The following is a 20,356-nucleotide window of genomic DNA, read 5'->3' on the forward strand; positions in this document are numbered from 1 at the left end:
CAGTGGGTGATGTCTTTGAACTGCTTTCTTGTAGCAGTGCTCATACCTGGGACATCCAATATCCCGACAGACAAATTGAGCAGAGATGTTCTATTGCGTCATAAGTGTTCTGCCAATAGAACAGTAGCGATGGAGACGTTCAGCCGCTGGGACCAACCTTGCTGCAACCTCTTTGCTTCGTACCTCAACTGAAATGCAGAAGTTACTATGATATCATCCCTTCACAGGGACAGGCCAGTTTTTGGCCTCCAGGTCTCCTTTACGCTTTTCCTTCGTTTCCTCTCATCAGCAAGTTCCTTCAGAAAGCCATGGAGTACAAGACTAAAGGAGTCCTCATTACCACCTTTTGCCCTTGGCAGGTATAGTTTCCCCCCTTTTTTGGTTTCTGTATCTGCCATGGGTTCTAGATCACATTCAGGATCTCATCAGTCACCCATCTGAGTTACCTCTACCTTATCTCCAGGATCTAAAACTAACTGCATTTTTTTTCCAATTTTAACAATTGCCAGAGATGCCAGGCTTTCTACTCTGGTAGTCAATATCTCTTCCTCTCAAAGGGACTCAACCAAGAAGGTTTATGAAAGTAAATGGAAACGTTTTTCTATATGGGCCCCTTCAAAGGGGTTAGGTGCTTTTTTCAGCCCTGTTTCCTGAGATTTTTGAAGTTTCTTTCTGAAATATTTAGGGCAAGTTTTAGTCCACAGCTCCATAGTCAAAGTTCAGATAGCTGCCATTTCACATTTTCACACGAGATAATACTTCTGTTGCTTTTCTTAGTGACCAAGGCCTGCCTTAGAGGAACATTTGTACCAAGACCCACAATTTGTGATCCATTTCCTCCTTGGGATATTATTTTTATTGCAGTCCCTAACAATAAAACAATGTGGGAACCACGCGGTGATGAACAAACCAAAACTTGCATACCCCTGCCTAGTAGAATGAACTCTAAAAACAAATTTTATTTAATGTTAAGTACTTCTGTTCCCTTAAGTTGGAACTTCATCAGAACAAAACACTTAAAATGACTCTCTTATATAACAATCACATTACTGTTCAATAAAAAACAACCAATCAAATTCCAAGACCACTTGACACTTAAAAATGATTAACAACAATTAGAAACAGCCTTAGCTTTAATGTGGAATAAATGGAACAGGCTTCATTAATTCCAGGAAACACTGTAGCATTCAATAAAACTTGCCATTTTAATTCATATAACTCAAGGTTCTTTTGATGTCCCTCCTTGATCTTGTTTGACCTGTTCTAAAAACCCGAAATAGTGGTCATTAAAAACTATCCATATGCTTATATAAAGCATTCGTCCGTCTCTCCTTAATATCTGAAAGGTGTTCACATATAAGTTCACTAAATTTCCGTGTGGTCTTGCCTACATAAAATGCAGCACACAATTGACACTGAGCTAACTAGACCACCCCTTTTGTACATTTTATTATGCATGTTAAAATTCTCTCCCACATACACATAACGACACTGTGAATACCTCCCACACTTAAAATTACCTACCCTTCTTGTACTACTGACCACTTGTTTTTCTTATTAAACTCGAGAAAGTTCTTAAGATTTATCCCTTGTAAAAACTATCTGGGGTTCAGTACCTAATTTGCTCAAAAGCCCACTGTCGGCCAAAATAATTCTCCAGTTGTTAATACTGTTAACAATAGCACTGCTATCCAAAGTAAAGGCAGAAGTAAATTTTAATTTCTTGTTTGTGTGAACAGCCCTGTTAGGATCATTATACATCAAATGGTTTTTACCATTCAAAATAGGGGCATGTATACCCCTTTCTCTTATCTATAATCTCATTTCTTATTCCTATCAAAAATTCCTTAGGGTACCCTGAATGTTACATTCTTGATTAAGTAGCACTTGTTGCGAAATCATACAGGCCATCCTGACCATTTGACATTTAACTACAGATTTTTTTCTGATATGTAGGATGCATACTCGAAAAATGAAGATAAGTATTTGAGGAAGTAGTAGTCCTAAAAATATTGGAACAGTACCTCAAGTGCTATAAATCCGTAGTGATCTCTATATCCAGAAATGCAATTTTTGTATCATTCATGATGTGGAAAATTATAAAAATGTTGTAGTAGAATTAATGAAATCCAAGAATTCCTGGAGCCTAGCTTCAGTAGTAGTCCACAAAATAAATGTTGTCCAGGAAGCGACTATATAATGACCAGCAATCATGATATTCACCCTTCAATATAAACCTATCCTCCCATTCCGCCATAACTAAGTTTGCAAAAATGGGGGCACATGTCGCCCCCATTGCAATTCCAGTAATCTGTTTATAATATTGGCCATCAAAAAACAAAAAAATATTCATCAAGACTATTTCCATAAATACAATGATGGAATCGTTATTTTTCTGCTGAAAATCGATTACAATTATTTAAATACATTTCCAACCAGTCTAATCCCACATCATGAGGTATGACCATAAAGAAATTTAGTCTATGGTTACAAAAATGGCATTTTCAAAAAAAGGAATGTCATTTAAGCACTCCAAAAAGTGCCATGAATCTCTACATAACTGAATCCCGAATATGCTAACAATAACTGGTTTGTCATTCAACATGAAATCATGGTCACTCTTGGAAATTTGACCCTGCAGTAACATGTCTTCCAATAATAAATCAATCTTGGAATAAGCAACATCAATCTCATTCTGGGGCACCTCCTGATAACAATCCTCCATTAAAATAACACTCGTAGCATTAATATAGTCTGTTATCAAAAGTCACTAGCCCTCCCCCCTTGTCAGGTTTCATGACCCATATAGTGTTGTCATCAGCAGTCTCTGAAAACGGCTCTTTCACATTTAGCCATATTAAAGTATTTCCTATTACAAGAATCACTTAGACTACTTCTATCAAATTCACATTTTTCGAACGTAGCAATAGAACCAAAAGATGGTTGATTAAAATAAATTGGTCTATATACCTTGCTTGAATTGTTGGTTCTATTATTATTATTACAATTACAATACAGCAAGATTTAAGTTGCGGGTAAAAAGTTTCAAATCAAAAATATCCACAATATAACTATGCCGGGTTGGTACAAAAGATATAACCACATAGATAAAATATTAACATGTTCTAAACTCACAGACTTGCTTGAAAAGTTATAACTCATTACAAGCCGTTACCTCCTGAAACAGCCATTATGTTGGAATCTGGTTTTTGGTCTCACTTCTTGTTTCAGGTATCTGCTGTAAGGTTCCTGCTGTCTCCGTGAATTGTTCTGTTCCTGTTGCTTCTGTATTCTTTTGGATCTCCTCACGTGCTGTCCTAAAGGGACTTGCATGCTGGAACCACCTCTATTCATAGACGACATTGCTGCTACTTCCCGGTGAATGACATCACTCTATTCCTGATTGGTAGAAGTATTCTGGTTCCCTTGATAACCTTCAGGTAAACATTACCCGCTACATAAATTTTAATGTCACTTTTTAATTTTACAATTTTCCATTCATGAATAATAGAACACTGCTTCTCCACCTTTGAAAACAAATTCAAGTAATTAGTTTCGTACTGTTCAAACTTCAAGTCGTCGTCAATCATTTTGTTTAGACATTCCGGTTGCTGTGACAGGTCTTCTAAAGCCTTATTATATTTGATCATAAGCCACATGACCGCACAGCCTGCCGAATCAAATACCTTCGGTAATTCATGAACAAACTCCAGATTATCACAAACATTATTAGGATAGCACCAAAGCCTTAAACCCTTTGGTACCTGATGCAATTCAATGTTCTTGGCCAAATACCTTTTCTAATTGTAGTTTCCTTTAAGAAAATAAAAGGCTTTTCAAGGAAGATAATGAGTAGGTCGGGAAGTGCTGTTATTTAAAGTAATATGTCTGTGAGCATGTAAGTCCATATTAAACCAGTTCTCCTTCCACTCACCAAACTCAGTTACATGCAATTTCCATATTGTATTAACATGAGAAGCATTAAAATAGAATTCTGACCTGGTCCTCCAGTAGGGTGAGTTAATGGTAGATCAAAACTGTCATTAGTACCACAAGTCCCACTTCTTTCTGAAGATATGAATTCCAAATTAGCAGGTAATGTAGCAAATTGCTGGCTCATTTGTTGTATTAGGAGAGTTAAATCTCCCTCCGCTTTGCTTGTTTTTTGTTCTGATGAAGTTCCAACTTAAGGGAATGAAAGCGCTTAACATTTTTATAAAATGTGGTTTAGAGTTCATTCTACTGGCTGGCTTTTTCATCTACATTGGCTACCACAGGTGATTGCAGTCCCTTACCCAGAAAACCTTTGAGCTCACAGCTTCATCAGATCTAAAGGTTCTTTCATGGAAATCTCTCTCTTTGATTGTCATTACATCAGCAAAATGTGTCAGAATTGCAAGCATTTTCCTGTAAACCCTCATTCTTTATAAGAACAGTGTGTCTGATGACAAATGCCTCCTTTCTCCCCAAGATAGCTTTGGAATCTAACCTGAACCAACAAATTGCTTTGCCGGTATTTTTTGCATATTTCCCTAACAAAGTTGAATATACCCTATGTGTCTTAATGTCCATAGGCAACTTGGGTTCAGTGTACATTATACTGAACATTTCAGAAAGTCAGACCAATTCTTTGTTTTCTTTTCCAAGATGAAGCCTGGATAACAAGTGTCTAAAGTAACAGTATCAAAATGGCTAGCAGATTGCTTTTCAATTGTTTATAAATCAAACTGTCTGTCCTTACAGTCAAAGCTGAAGGCTCACACTACCAGAGCAATGGAAACTTCTACAGCAGTTGCAAAAGGAGTGCCTGCATGTGCTGCAGTAACTTGGTCTTAGCTCATACCTTTGTATCTCATAGTTAGACGTGCAGCATAGGACTCTCACATCATTTTGCTCTGCCATACTCAGGGTTGCCCTTCCTTGAGTCCACCCAGGTCCCTGTTTGAATAGCTTGTGAATATATTCCAAGTGCTGAATCGGACAATAGACATCAGATACGGCAGTTATGTACTTACCATGGTTTAGATCCCCTCTCTCCTTTCCTCTGCTACATTGTCATTTCCTCCTCCTAGGGATCAACTAGTCCTTGTGTGGGCTATGTCTAACCATTGTACCAATTGGTGTATATAGTGATTTCCCTCCTGTCCTTCTACACTGTTTCCTACATAATATATGACCAACTGAAGTCAGCTAGCAAACTCAACATGAGGTAATTCTGGCAGGAGAGAGGAATTGTAAGGGAGGAGTCATAGCTCTCTGATCAAATACTGTGGTATAAGGAGCCAAGGTCAGATCCGACTGGATTAGACAACCCACATGTTAACACAAAAATAAGACCACACAGATCTATTGTTATGGTAAGTACGTAACTTTCAAATGTATTGCAATTGGAACTTCCTGAACCTACTGTAGTTCCCCCTGTTCTTCTAGCATTGGAGGTTGTATTTATTACAGCTTGTAACTTGCCCAATAGCCCTCTTTTTTGCTCATAAGAGAGCAGATAGATGGTACAGTTAGTCGTATTAGTTATTTTCTAACCATAGATGAGATCCAGCTGTTGCTGATGTTTTTCTTGGTAAACCCAGCTGTTGCTAAATATCTGGTTAATGTCAGTCCCCCTGTAAGGATAGGAAAGCCTTTGAAAGATTTGAGTAAAAGTATTCTTTTGTCAAGCTTATATGTTAGTTTATACTTGCCTCTTTTGTGACTTGAGTAGCATTGACTTCTTTTCTTTCACCTTTGGAAAAGTCTCGTCTTTGTGTGATCATACTGTTCACATCCCAAGTGACTAACCATTCTTTGAATTGCATTTATGATTCAGCTGTTACCACTTCCAGAGTTGCTGCTACTTGGAAATGAGAGGGGGTGGCTTGCTTGGCTGCATACTCAAAATCTTCTGAAGATGTAAAAAAATGTTGAACTCTCCTGTAGATTGAATTTGTCTTTGAACCGCCTGCTGCAGATGTCCTTAAAAAGTGTAATGTGAGAATGAAGCCGATTCATGAAATTTCTCACTTTTCGGCCTTTCCTCTCTAAATCTGTCAAACTTTTTGCTGTTACCTCTGCAACATTTTACAAAAAGCAAAAGTGCAGACTTTAAAAGCACATAGTAATGGGTCTCCAAAAACAAAGGTGCAAGCCCCAGAAACAAGGGCAGTCTTGTAAGTCTGAATGCCTATCTTCAGAATCCCCCACCCCTGCCAATCCATCCATTTGTCTCTTTGGTGATGGATTGTCCCAGATAAATGGGTTCTAAGAGTGCGTCATTAGGGGTGAAGATGGCAGTATGAATCTTTCCCTCCTTTTAATGGGATTCATCCTCTTTTGCCCAGTCAAATTTTGTCCCCTCCTGTCATTCAGTATCTGCTAAGTGGAATGATAGAAGCTGCTGCTGATCCTCAGAAAAGAGAAAGCTTTTATGCAAAAAATGTTTCTGGTGCCAAAGAGAAGCTTTTTGCCTGTCAGTCTTAGATCCTTCATTTTTTAAACCAGTTTGTGACAGTTCCAAGGTTCAAAATGTTAGCCCTTCACAACCCTCTCATTCCCAATTTAAGTTTGGTGAACCTATATTTAAAAGATGTATATTACAGCCTTATAGCACCAGATTTCAAAAGTTTTCTTTGTCTGGATTACATTGTTTTTTTTTTTTTTTTTGGCTTACCCTTTGAGGATTATCTACAGCTCCAAGAAAATTTAGTGTGTAGCTCCAGAGGTAGCCTACTGCAGACTGCAAGATATTCACATTTTTCCTTATTCAGATAATTTGCTTATATTTTCAGAGTCTGTTTCAAAGTGTTAGGAATATCTCATTTGAGTGAGAGCTCCTGCACATATTGGCTTTTCAGGAAATCATGCAAAGTCTTGATTGACTCCTTACAGGATTGCTTTCCTGGAAAGTCTCCTAGATAACTCTGTTCAAAGAGCTTATCTTTCATGGGAAAAAATGTCTATATCTAGATCGGTTCCTGAGCTTTTTCATCTATGGACTCCGCTGTGGAATTTTTCAGGACATTTAGAGTCATAGCACCCATTATACTAATGATTCCTTTAGCAAGATTCTGCATGAGAAAAATTCAGTGGTACCCAAGGTCAGTATGGTCCAAGCATTAACATCCCCTTAGCATCCCAGATTTCTGTATTGGGGCTTGTGAGAAGGAAAATACTTTGGAAAAAACAGTTTTATCTGAACTCGGGTCTCTCATTTTCCTTCCCAGCACTTTCTGTAACTATGGATGTGTCAAACTTTGCTTGGAGAGCTATTTTTATGGGAGTGCAGGGTCTTTTGAAGGAAAAGAAAATCAAAACCTGTAAACATGTAAGTTATGTTGGCAGTCATAAATTCTTTAGACACACTAAGTCATTTGTGGTCTCAAAGACCGTCTGCATGCTAGCTGTGGTAGACTAGGATATAGCTTTTCAGTGCAGTCTCACTTGAGTCATCTTCATCCTGTCAGAGCAAACTTTTTGCTGCAGACCAGTTGAGCAGGACCAGGACTGACCCTCATGAATGGAAACTGAATCCGTGATCTACTAGGAATTGATCCAGCTGTGGGGAACACTCCAGATAACTCATTCTGCCACCCATTCATAAAAACTCAATTGGCAACATTTTTCTGTAGGACTGCACAGAAGAAGGCATGGAAAATAGATGAGTTGTCTTTTTCTTGGACAAGAATGTTCCTGTATTTTTTGACAGTTTCCACTGATATCCATTGTCATTCTGAAGATTCATAAGGACTCTCCAGAGACCATTGTGGTGACTCTTTTCTGTCCCAGGAAACTGTGGATGTCCTTCTGTTCTCATGTTGCATTCTTACTGTGGAGTCCTCCGGCTCAGATAACCTGAATGTCAGCTCCTATGCAAAAGCTTAAGCCTAGTTGCTGCTGGTGCGTGGGACATCACACACACGGCCATAAACCAGGGGCCTTAAATGTGACATCTGCGTGCACAGACCTTAGAACTTTTCTGCCGCAGTTGAACATCAGATCGAATGTTTCGTTCATCTCCTTCAAGACGCCTAAAGCTAAGTACCCTGTTGGGGAATTCTTTATATTTTTGCTTGAGCTTGGTTTCTTTATCTGTTCTTAGCCGATGTCCACTAAGAAAGGTAAATGTAAATGCAGAGGTCAAATCCCGCATAAAGACTCCCATGACTGTTGTGTATTTTGTTTAGGCCGGGAACATGATTATACCTTCTGCACCATCTGCCACTTTTTTGTCCCCAAAATGCTCAGAAGCCATCTGGCGCCCTCAATTTGTATTTGGAGAATCAGAGATTAAAAAATTTAGCGTTAAGAATGGATCTGGAGTTGGCCACCCAGGTGGAACCGCCAAAAAAAAGGCCAAAGTTTCAAGGCCTACCAACTCTGCCCCTCTGTCGTTGGATGGCTTGCCGACCACCAATAATAGGGGTTGAGGGACGTCCACTAGAGCAGTCCACTTCAGTGCCCTACCCCTGAGGAAGCTGCTTCTGAAGTACCCGCTGGTACATCCGCCGAGGTTATTCCAATGTCTGGTATTATCGAAGTCAAGGAGGGACCAGGCTCCACCGGGAACCTTCTCTGATCCAGGATTCCGATCCTTCCTCTTTAGGACAGATCCCTGAAACTAGGCCCAAAGCTTCTCCTAAAGTAACTCCCTTAAAAAGGAGACAAAAGACAAAACATTTGTCTGCTTCTTCAGAGGGACAACCAGACTGGCAGTCCTTCACACAGTCCTTAATGCAGGCCTTCATGGCCCTCGGCCTCCTCTGCTCCCACTATACTTGTACTTACACCTAGACCTGCCTCAGCCACTTCTATCCTTCCTTCCATTTGTCAAGAAGATGATGACATCCTCTTCCTCTGAGTTTGTCACATACTCATCTAAAATAGCCTCCCCCTTGGAATACTACTCCCCTGATGAGGATTCCATTGAGGGAGACTCTCCTCCAGTGGACATCACATTTGGAGAGACTATAACAAAAATGAGGGAGTATTTTAAGGGGGATACTACCCAGATGACAAACTCAAAAAAGGTATTTTGAGCTGCTGAAGGCTGAATCACCCTCACTATGTGCCATCCCTGTGGTGATTCCTGCATACTTAGATGCATTTGCATCAGTCTCAAAAAACTGACTCTCAACCACCTGCTCCCAAGAGACCTGATCATTTTTACAAAGTCCCAGACGACCACAAATTTCTACTGAAGACACCCCCCCCCCCCCTTGGCAGACCCTGCAGTCGTAACTGTAGTCCCATACAAACGGTCTATACTTATTGCATCCTCATCACTCCTACCCTCAGACAAGGATAGCAAGGTAATGGACAGTCTGGGTAAGAAGATATACACTTCTTCCACCCTAGCTTTTAGGACAATTAATTGCCAAACCCATATGGTTAAAATATGCCCTGGATTTGGTATCCCAAGCTACAACCTTACTGTCCTCCTTGCCTGATTATCGTATTAAGAAAGAAATGGCATCTAAACGGTCCTTGGCATCTCAAGTTGCTAGGCACTGGATTAGATGCAGTTATGATGCAACAGAGACCTCTGCTAGATCTGCTGCATCTGCATCTGTGCTACGCAGATACTCATGGCTTAGGCACCAGCCACTACCTGAAGACTTTTAAATCCAAAATTCTGGATGCCCCACTGGATCATAATCTTCTGTTTGGGAAACAGTCTGCAGAACTGTTTAAGAACCTGCAGGAGAAGAGTAAGGAACTCCAAGATATTAAACACTTGCTTGTCTCCCCAATACCAAAATATTACAGGAAATTACCCTGCTAAAACTACCTAGGTCAGAAGAGCCCCCACCATCCCTTCATCTTCCAGGCATAGGAAATGGAAAAGGAGGCAATCTTCTTCTAGGGCAGCCCCTTCTCAGCCCAGCCACAGACAGCCCCTTCAGGACAGAAATACTGTGTGGCTGCCTTGATCACCTCCACCTCTCATCCTGCCTCTCACTGTCTGCCCCTCTGGAAATAAATCACCTCAGACTGTTGGTTCTGGCAATAGTGGAAAAAGGATATTTCATATCTTGGCAGGAAAAACCCACACCACAGGGCATTCCCTTTCCACCCCAGAACCAACTTCACCTAATTCCTCACATTCTCCAGGATCTTCTGGCTCAGGGAACCATAGAATCTGCAGGCGATTTCTGGTACCAAAAATGGATGGCCCCATGGAGACCAATCCTGTATTTATCTTTTTTTAAACCTCATTTTGAAAGTCCCTTCCTTCAGTATGATCTCTCTATTACCTCCCAAGGCATTCATGACCAATTTGGACTTGGAGGCTTATCTCCACATTCCCAGACATAACAACCACAGGCAGTAACTACGTTTTACTGCGCCCTGTTCACACTTTGTTTACTGCCTTGCCCTTTGGTTTATCCACTGCACCATGTGCCTAGCTCCAACCATAGCCTACTTCAGGACCAAGGGCATTCAAATCTACCCCTACCTGTACAACATTCTCATTCTTGCAGAAGAAGACATCCTCAAAAAGCATCTACAGTTCTCCATGTCTCTGCTACAGGGGTTTGGATTCACACTCCAACCTAGCCAAATCATCCCTCTCTCCAGATCAGGACAAAATCTTCCTGGGATGCACGATTTGGACAGACCTGATGAAGGCCTTCCTCCCTTGGGGCAAAGTGACTTCCCTGATCAACCACTTCCAAGATCTTCTCCAGGTTGACCACCTGTCTGCCAGACTTTTCATGCGCCACACTACCTCTGTTACCACTAGCCAGGATGCACATGAAATTATAATGGTATCTAAAGAATGTGTGGTCCAAACATAGCCACCCTATAGACTTCCGAATACTCTTCCTACCTTGCCTAAAACAGAACTGAAGTGGTGGATTCAACAGATACAACTGAACCCAGGTTTACTCCTTCAACCCACCACACCATCTCAACAGATGTACACAGATGCCTGAGATCAGGGCTGGGGGGCTACCATGAATGGTCTCAAAGTGCAAGCCTTCTGGCAGGCATCTCTCCTGAAACGCATCAGCCTAAGGGAAATGACAGCAGTTCACTTAGTCCTGAAAGCCTTTCTTCCTCTCTTAGAACCAGGCCCCCTTCAAATATTCACAAACACCACCAATGTTATGTTGGTATATCAACAAACATGGGTGGACCAGATCTTACCTTCTCTACAGGCTAGCAATGCAAATTTGGAAATTAGCCTCACAGAACAATACATCTCTGCAGGCAGTCTATATCCCATCCCAGGATAACCACCAAACGGGTGCTCTCAGCAGATCATTCTCTGCATCAGGATTGGATTTTGCACTGAGAAGTATTCCTTGACATTGTCTACCAGTGGGGCACACCACAAATAGATGTATTTGCCTCTCCCCAAAACAGACGGTTGAGAAATGTTTGTACCAAGGATCCCTCCCTTCTAGCTTGGAGATTGTATGCCTTCACCATCTTATGGAAGGGACTTTCTGTTGCCTTCCCTCCCTTTCCTCTCGTTCAGTAAGTCCTCCTGAAAATTAGGAGGGGCATGCCAGAAATCTTGCTGGTGACTCCCTGTTGGCCAAGGCAACATTGGTTCCCACTTCAATCACTCACCAAGGGCAATCACCACAAGTTGCCTCACAAGGTGGACCTGCTCACCCAACAGAAGGAAACTCTCATCCATCCATAGTGGAGATGCTGTGCTTAAAACTCTGGGTGATAAACATTTAGTCCCCTTCAGACACTGCTACACCAAGGAAGTGCTATCTGTCCTGCAGGTGACCAGGAAACCCAACACAAGGAGATATACATTTCCAAATGGGAAAGATTCTCCATATTGTGTCTCTGAAGGCCTAGGGGGACCCCTTTCAGGCGGATGTTCCTCTAGTCTTGACCTGTGTGTGTGAGCTCATAAAGGCAAACCTTTCATACTCTTGAGTGAAAGTTCACTTATCTGGTATCTCTGCATGCTTACCCTTGGACCTTCCTCTACTCTCCAGGTTGGATGTTAAATTATTTTTGAAAGGGGTCCTGCACATAAGACCACCAAGGAAGCCTATCCCACCACCTTGGGGCCCAAATTATGTCCTAGAAAAACTTGTACTGGCCCCCCTTTGAGCCAGCCAACTCTGCATCCCTGCAGATGTGCACATAGAAAACAGTCCTGTTGGTAGCTCTCACCTCAGCCAGAAGGATCTTGGAATTACAGGCACTCAGGACATACCCTCCCTACACTGTCTTCCACAAAGACAGGGTGACTCTGCACACCAACTCCTTCTCCATGACCAAAATGGTCAACTAGCTATCACTAAATCAGTCCATTCACTTACCCTCCTTCTTTCCATCTTCTACAAATGACAGTAAGAGAATACTGTACTCCCTTGATGTCCACAGGCAGTTTAACTTGGACAAAACTAAGACCATTAGGAAATCTAATCAACATTTTGTATCCTTCCATCCCAGGGCTCTGGGCAAGGCAGTATCCAAACAAACTATTTCCTGCTGGATTAGGAAGACTTTCTGCTTCTGCTATTACTACCACAGAAAGGACTTGCATCGGGGTCAAGGCACACACTACTAGAGCAGTACCCTCTTATAGGGCCTTCTTCAAGGGACTAAACACAACTTCCATCCTTGAGGCAGCCACCTGGTCCCACTATACATACCTTTACCAAGCATTACAAACTGGAGCATATCTCCAGAGCAGGTTTCGCAAGGGGAATCCTGCAAGGATTTCTGGAATCTGCTACCTCTACCTCCACCCTTCCTTCCTAAGCTGTGGTACTTTCCCACAGTAAGAATAGAGTAACATGAGTACAGAAGGACATAGAATAGTTGTGTAAAATCTTACCATAACAATAGATGTCCTCCTCTTCCATGTTATAATATTCCTTCCTTCCCACCAACCCTCCTGCATTAATTTCAACCTGTCTATGGGCCATCATAGGACCACCACCTAGACTATGGTCACACTGGGCAGTCAATTGCATTTCACCGGTCTGGAAGACATCATTTGGCACCACCTAGACTACTGTCTGACTGGGCAGTCATTTCTGAGGTCTGTGCATGCAGATGTCTCATTTAAGGCCCCTGGTTTATGGCCCTATGCATGATGTCCCAAGCACCAGCATCAGCCAGGCTTAAGCTTTTGTATAGGAGCCGATGTTCGGGTCGCCTGAGGCTGAGGATCCCACAGTAAGAATACTGCAACATGGAAGAGAAGGACACATCTATGGTTATGGTAAGATTTTACGCAACTATTCTTTCTCCCTTCATTTGGAAATTCACAAGGGCAATTACCACAAGCTTCCACTGACTGGACCGGACCTACTGTCATAGGGCAACAGGGTGTTGGATACATCCCAAATTAAAACAAGTTCATCTGACTGCCTAGATGGTAGCCTTAATACATTTTAGGCTGCTGTTTTCTGAGAATGTACAGCAGGTTTAAAGTGGGCAAGAAAACCTGCTACCGGGAAATTGTATTTTCGCAAATGGAAAAATATTTTCTAGTTGGTGCCAAGACAAGAACTACCTTTTAAGGCTAGTATTTTTGTGGTGCTGCATTATGTGTATGAGTTATCTTCTGACCTTTCTTGCTCCTCTATTGAGATTAGTTTGCCATTTCTGTAGAGACATTCTTCCATAAAAGCCTCCTTTCTCTGAAAGAGGTGCAGACTGCACCGCCCCTGAGTTAGTAGATGCTGAATGACAGGAGAGGAGAAAACAGTTTGATTTGGCAAAAGAGGAGCAATCCCTTGAAAATATTAGAAATCAAGTCAGGTCTCGCCTAACAAAAGTGGTCATGATAGTTATTCATGACCGAGCCTGAAAGGTAGCCTTCAGGAAGGCAGAAGCCAGAGTTGCAAAAGCTTTCTGGCCACCCCATGCACAGTCATTCGTATGTCAAGCAGTCCCTCCAGTGATAACTGTTCTGTCTAGCAGAATACAGCGGGCAAATATGCAAAATTTTCTCTCTTGTCGTAGCAGTGATGATTGTCACTTTATTGTACAAAGCCATGCACCTACCAAGACCATAAGTGTATACTACTTGAGTTTCCACTTCTGAACTCTGCGTTTACAATACTTATGACACTGTGAGTTGTTCAGTGACAAGAAGGTAGTAATTTTAATAATTATATCCATGCAGGTCCATAGTAATTTTCATTGTACACCAAAGCCAGAGGCTTGGCAGGAGTGGGCATAGTTTTTTTTTAGGTCTTTTATTCTCAGCGTAAATCTTACAATTGTCAATAGTTTTATTTTGAAGCAAAGTACGTTCGGTGTCCTTGTTTCTTGAACTGCAAACCAGTTTTTGCAGTCTGTTCACGGAACATTGTCCAAATCAGTAGTTTCTTGAAAACTTTCTTCTTCTCTTCCCTGATTGTGAGCAAAAGGTCCACACACTTTCAGAAAACGATGACTCTCCTCAGTCTGTATCTGGCTAGAATGCTGGCACACTGTACAGTTCTAGTGAATTCAAATCACTGGACTATGAAAACATAACTGCTTTTGCTTTTTCATTTTTTGTCTGACTGTTCCTGATTTTACCCCAAGTAAAAACTTTTGAGCATGAACATCAACCCAAAATTTATAATAAAGCCCAGCATATTAAATGTAACATACAATCACAATAAGGAGTCATCTTTAAAACACAACTCAGAATTGCCCAACTAAATCTTACAGCGTTTAGATTGAACACAATACTCTAGATTAATAATTCTGTCATCATACACCATATAAATCATTACATCCATTCCAGAAATAGCTCTTCCCATTGTATACAAGCTTAATGAACAAATAGCTCATATACATTAAAAGAAAGTAATTTGTATACCATCTAAAAATACAGCTGCAGTCTCAACAATAACAAGTGTTGCTCTTAACATGGTTACCATCACCACTTAGGTCCTTCCCATTCTGATGCAGCTTCCTGTGAGGAGACGGTCTCTGTTAAGATAATAAGGGAAGACTAATGCACAATAGTAACATGCTTGTGGTGACTGAGAGAAAAGCCCCATGCCTTTCATGAGTATCATCCACTGCAGTGCTGGAATAGCAGCCTATGCACAAAATAGAAAAGAACATATGCATTTAACCAGTCTACCACAGTGGTAGATAATTGCTAAAAGGAGCCAGATTATCCAAGCCCACCTCTGAGGTAACGCTGTTAAGCTTACGAGTAAGCAAGATCTTGGTTACCCAGTCAGTATTTGAATTGTCTAGATGGCAAAGCTCACATTTTAACAGGTGGTATCCTTTAGTAAATAAAAGAAAATTAAAAGTGCTGGGAGTCTTGGCAGGTGAGCAGTGGTAAACCAGTAGGAAAAATAAGGTGAATATACTGGGAGACACTGGATTAAACCAGAAAACATCCTCATCCTGACTAATCCATGGCTGGAGATAACCAAACAATAAACAATTCCAAAGAATAAACTGTACTGTTGTCTCAAGAGCTTTAAATCCATCTGCATATTTACTTCATTTATTTATTACAATTAGTCAATTCAGTTTGGCAGTTGCAACAAATTTGGGGTTGTCGAGTGCTTTGAAGTGCTGGTAGCAGTGAGTTTGAGCTTAATTTTTAAATTCTTAGTCCATTTGGTGTTTTTCTTCTGAAACGAGTAAATCGGTCTAGACTTTTCTTTGCAAACTCTTCTGTTCCATTGCAAATGAGCTCCTGCAGAGGCAGTGCAGTAGATGCCTGCTCCAGGTGCTTCATTTCTTTGGCTCTAGTGGGAAAGGTAAATGAACCCAGCTGTCAGATTTATTACCATCAATTGTACTATGCAAGGAGGTCTACAATGCCATTGGGACATCCACAACTTGATGTCAGGTTGGAAAGCAGCTCACTTTATCCTCGTGTCAATTTGAGTATTCATGATTGCCCAGGATCCTGCAATCCCCTGTTTTAATGATATTGCTAGAGGACCGCAAACATGACTGCACTTAATCCTTTACATTTTTGGTTTTAAAGCAAACCAGTATTGGCCTTGACATCTGCAAGCTCAAATGCCATGTGGGCTGACCTGCTACACTTGCTCTATGTGAATCTTCTCAACCTGCATCGCAGTCCATGAAGCTAACTAAGCTTTCCTGCTGTTAAAGTACACTTCTATGAAGCTTTCGGGAGTCAGTGGTCAGCTTGTGCTAATGTTAATCTTTGATCACTGTTGCAGTAGCCTTAGCTAAATGAATTATATCCTGGCAAGGATTTAACAGGAAGCTTGAGCTGAGCTAAGAAATGTGTTTGGACACAAAGCCCCTTCTACTCTCTACTTCCCGCGAAGCTTTTGAGAGTCGACAGTTGGCTTGTGCTGCTGTTTTTGTTTTTTTGTTTTTTTTTTTGTGAAGTTTAGTTCCCTTTGAGGAAAAAAACTTCCATTTTATTTTTTATTTTTTTGTTGCTGTTATCACTTTCCTCTTCAGGAAAGTTAAGGCAGTCCCTGGTTTAAGGACGAGATCGTTTTTTGTCTGTCCTTAAGTCAAATTTGTATGCAAGTCGAAACACACACATGGTTCTTATTAAGTGTCACTTAGTCATATTTTGCCTCAGTGTAGTATTTTTTACTTTTCTTCACATATAAAACACTTTGGAAATGCTTTCAAATAAAAAAAAAAATCTTAAACATAATACTTTATACTGCAGCTGTATTTCCTATGAGCTATGTTTCGTTACTTCCTATCAACATAGCTGGTTTAAGGCATCTTGTTATTAAATGCAGTGTTTGAGGACTTTTTCACACACACAAAAACCATACCTCAACTGTAGAGATTTTTGCCTCATATTTTTGGTCCATTTTTCATAAAATTGTGGTTGTCTGGCAAAAGTAGTGGCAAATCATTAAAGACTGAAGTTAGAAAATTACAGACATTTGAGTTTCAGAATTCACACCCTTCAGAAAATTCATGTTAATGCAAAACCTGTTGTATCAACTTTCTAAGTTTGTAAGAGCAATATTTATTAAAATGATACCCATTTTCGGGCATTTGTCCCACTTTTAATTATGGCTTTGACCAGATTTCTTGCTCTAAGAGATTTAAAGGTATCGCACCTATTCCATATCTAACCTCCTCCCCTTATGCAACCACACAGCTCTTAGCTGCTGCTAGCGGACTGCTCGCTTGCTCACTCTTCCTCTCACACAATCTCTTCTTTCATTCATACATGCATTCACTCATCGCTCTCTCACACAGTCACTTCCTTACTCATACATGCATTCACTCGCACATCGCTCTCACTCTATCTTGATTTCTCACACACACAGATTTGGGCAACTTTAAGGACTGTAATTTTTTTTCACATTATTTCTGACATTACGGCAGCCCGTTCGTATCTGTGGGTCATCTGCATATTGGATGTCTGTAACCTGGGGACTACCTTTATTTCAAAACTGGGGGAGTTTTAACGGACTGTCATGAGACTGTAATCTACTTTAAATGAAGCACCCCTTTTTTCCTTGTTGGTTTAAAAGTTTTTTAAACATTTTTCTAAGGAGAAATTGTTTAAAACACTTTGCCAACCTCAATGAGTAAAATAAAGTGCTTTTTATTATTTAAAAAAAAGTTTCTGCTTGTTTTCTGTGGGGAAAAAGGTAATATTTTCAGCTCAACCGTGAAACAGACTGTTGGTCCCGCATTTCGTTGTCCTTCCAGCCACACACACACACACACACACACACACACACACACACACACAAAAAGCAAACTGCCTTTGCCACCACAGCATGCCAGCACTTTGCCTCAGCTGAAGGTGGTAACTCTGCTGTAGCCATTAGATGCATCTCAGAGTACTCTTCTTTTACCCTGGATCCCTCTAGTATAGCATCTACAGCCACTATGCACCATGGGTTAGCCACATCCTCTGTAGCTGTTGGGGGTTCTCACAGAAGGCAATGGAGAGAGACTCCTGTTGGTCATGGGAGAGGGAAAAGGAGTGGCTACCCTGTTTTGTCAGAATGTTGTGCTCGTCTGTAGAGAAGCTGTTGTGGTCATTAACGCTGTTTGCCCCATTTTTTTTCCTAAACATGCGTCATCTCTTCCTCAAGTTTCCTTGGACAGGAGTAATTTACTGGGGTGGGCTCGGGGTTTAATTTGGTCTGTTGATCCATTGATCTGAAGTAATTTACTTAATTTGGTCTTCAACCTGAGGGAGTACAGATCCGAATCAGATCCAACATGGCTTCATCACCAGCTTCTTTGATCCAAGTTCTCAGCCCCTCCCCTTACCCATAATGCCCCCTGTCTCCTTCCTCCCTTCAGATCTCATTTGCTGCTAGAACAGCAACTAGTGTGGTCCGAGCTCTTACAGTTTTGGGTCATTTTTTGAGTCATGAGTCATAAAACTTTCTTTAATTTTCTTCTTTCCACTGTCCTCCCCACGACAATCGTCCGTTACAAAAAAAAAGTTTTCCCTTCTCTTTCCTTTTCTCTGTCTGCGTGAAAGTGTGTTTGGGCCTTGTTTGTAGGGGACATGTCAGAAGCCCCTAAATCAGGGTATAAAAGGTGCTCAGAGTGTGGCCATAAGCTTTCTCTGCCTGATGGCTACACACTGTGCATGGTGTGCCTGGGGCAGTGCACCTATAGACCCCCTTGCCCTATCTGTGCTGGGTGCAACCCCAGAGCACTTATGGACAGGAGTGATAAACTTATTGTAATTGGCCTTCTGCCTGTGTCGGGAACGGCTGTTCCCACATTCCCGTCAAGTACAGCAGCAGCTTCTTCCTCTTCCCAGGCCAGTGGGACTCAAACTCCTGCCAAGAGGCCCGGCAAAGGCCAAGGACAAGCCACGAAAGCGCCGCCCCCCCCCCCCCGACCGCTCAGCCCCGGCTTGTCTGCCGTACAATGCAAAACCTCCCACTAGGCCCGGATCTCCCTGGCTCCATTCTGAGGTTTTCCCCGGAGCCAGAGGTAGGTCGGATGCGGTCTCCAGTTCCCCCCACCGCCATTCCAGACCAGTGTCTGTGGCCTCATCATCCCGCTCCACCCAGAACCTCAGTGAAGCGGAGATGGACAAGATGATGCCGAAATTCATCCGCACCCAAATTCAGATGGGGGTTTTGCCCGCGCCCTCTCCCTCTGGAGGGGGTAGCTCGCAGCCTTTTTTTCTCAGATTGCTCCTCCTCTGATCCGGCCGGCCGGTGGTTTCGGAGCCCTTGAATCCAAAGACAGTCTGTTTCAAGGTGTCTGCGCTGATGATACCTTGTACCTCGATGCTGGCAATTGACTTGAGCCTGTCAGATCCATGGGGGTGCTGTCAGCTCTAAGTGGGTCAGAGCGCAGTATCCCCATCGGTATCTCAGCTTCGGGAGTCTCTGCTCTGACTCCTCTGTCAGGTCAGAGGGGAACGGCTCCGAAGGGGCTTTCTAAGATGCCTGTTCTCCATCTGCCTTCAGGTGGAGAGGGTTCTGTCGATTCCTCCGAGACCCTTTACCATTTCGTCCTCTGATTCCACCCTTACTCCCTCTGGATTGGGTGTGGCCTCTACCATCTTGCCCTCTCAGGGACAATCTGTGCCTGTTTTGTCCCAAGAAGCTCCAGCCAGAGAGCAACAGGACGTTTCTGGGTTCTCTCAAGACTGTCACAACGAGGAGGTTCCTCGTAAATTAATGTATAAGAGGATGTACTTGGACTCCCCTTAGGAGTCCCTCACCTCAGACACTGATTTAAAGGGAAGAGGAAGGCCCCCCCAAGGATGTCTTTTCGAGACCACATGGAAATCCTTTGCCAGAAGGGGGTTGGGCTGCCTCAGAACCAACCCAGGACGAATCAGTGTTTCTTGAGGCATTCTGCGTAGGCCCATCTACTTCCTGGGTGTCCCCTCCCACAGATCCTTTTGTGGATCTTATTACATCTCGAGCTTGGAAGGAACCGGTCATGGTGGAGCCCATCCCGAAGCACCCTGACAAGATTTTCAGCCCTCCTTCAGACTGAGTGCATTGGTTCAAGGGGTCTCCAGTAGATGCTATTGTCATGGCAGTGGCCACAATGGAGGAGCTTGTGCAGGAGAGCCCCACGGTCCACCCTCCTGACCGTGTGTCACGGACACCGGACTGTTTTGGGAAGCGGGTGTATGCTTCAGTAACCTTGGCTGTAAGGGTGCTGAACTATATGTCAAATGTTATTCAATTGCAGCGAGACTTGGTTAAGGAAGTTGCTGAGTCGACCTTGCAGTCCATGTTGGTGGAGGTCAAGAAGACGTTTGCTCGAATGGCCACACTTAAGGCAGTCTCAAGTACGTCCATGCGCCGCCTCCTCCCACACCACGGAGGGAACCGCTAGGGTGGCTCATTCAGGAATTACTATCAGGTGTCATTCCTGGCACCGGCTGTGTCAGTTCTCTGATCCCTTTAAGGCGTCTTTCACCAATGCCCCGTGCGACTGTTCTTCCCTCTTTGGG

The 20,356-nt window shown here is 42.3% G+C and overlaps 1 protein-coding gene across 1 annotated transcript in view; it reads left to right on the forward strand.

The window, feature by feature from the left end:
- CDCA2 (cell division cycle associated 2) overlaps positions 1–20,356 on the forward strand; it is a 1,716,206-nt gene that overhangs the window by 1,426,828 nt on the left and 269,022 nt on the right. The window lies entirely within an intron of this gene.

This window comes from Protopterus annectens, chromosome 9.part0 (assembly GCF_019279795.1).
Source record: "Protopterus annectens isolate FY-2018-M chromosome 9.part0, PAN1.0, whole genome shotgun sequence".
NCBI classification, from domain to species: domain Eukaryota; kingdom Metazoa; phylum Chordata; order Ceratodontiformes; family Protopteridae; genus Protopterus; species Protopterus annectens.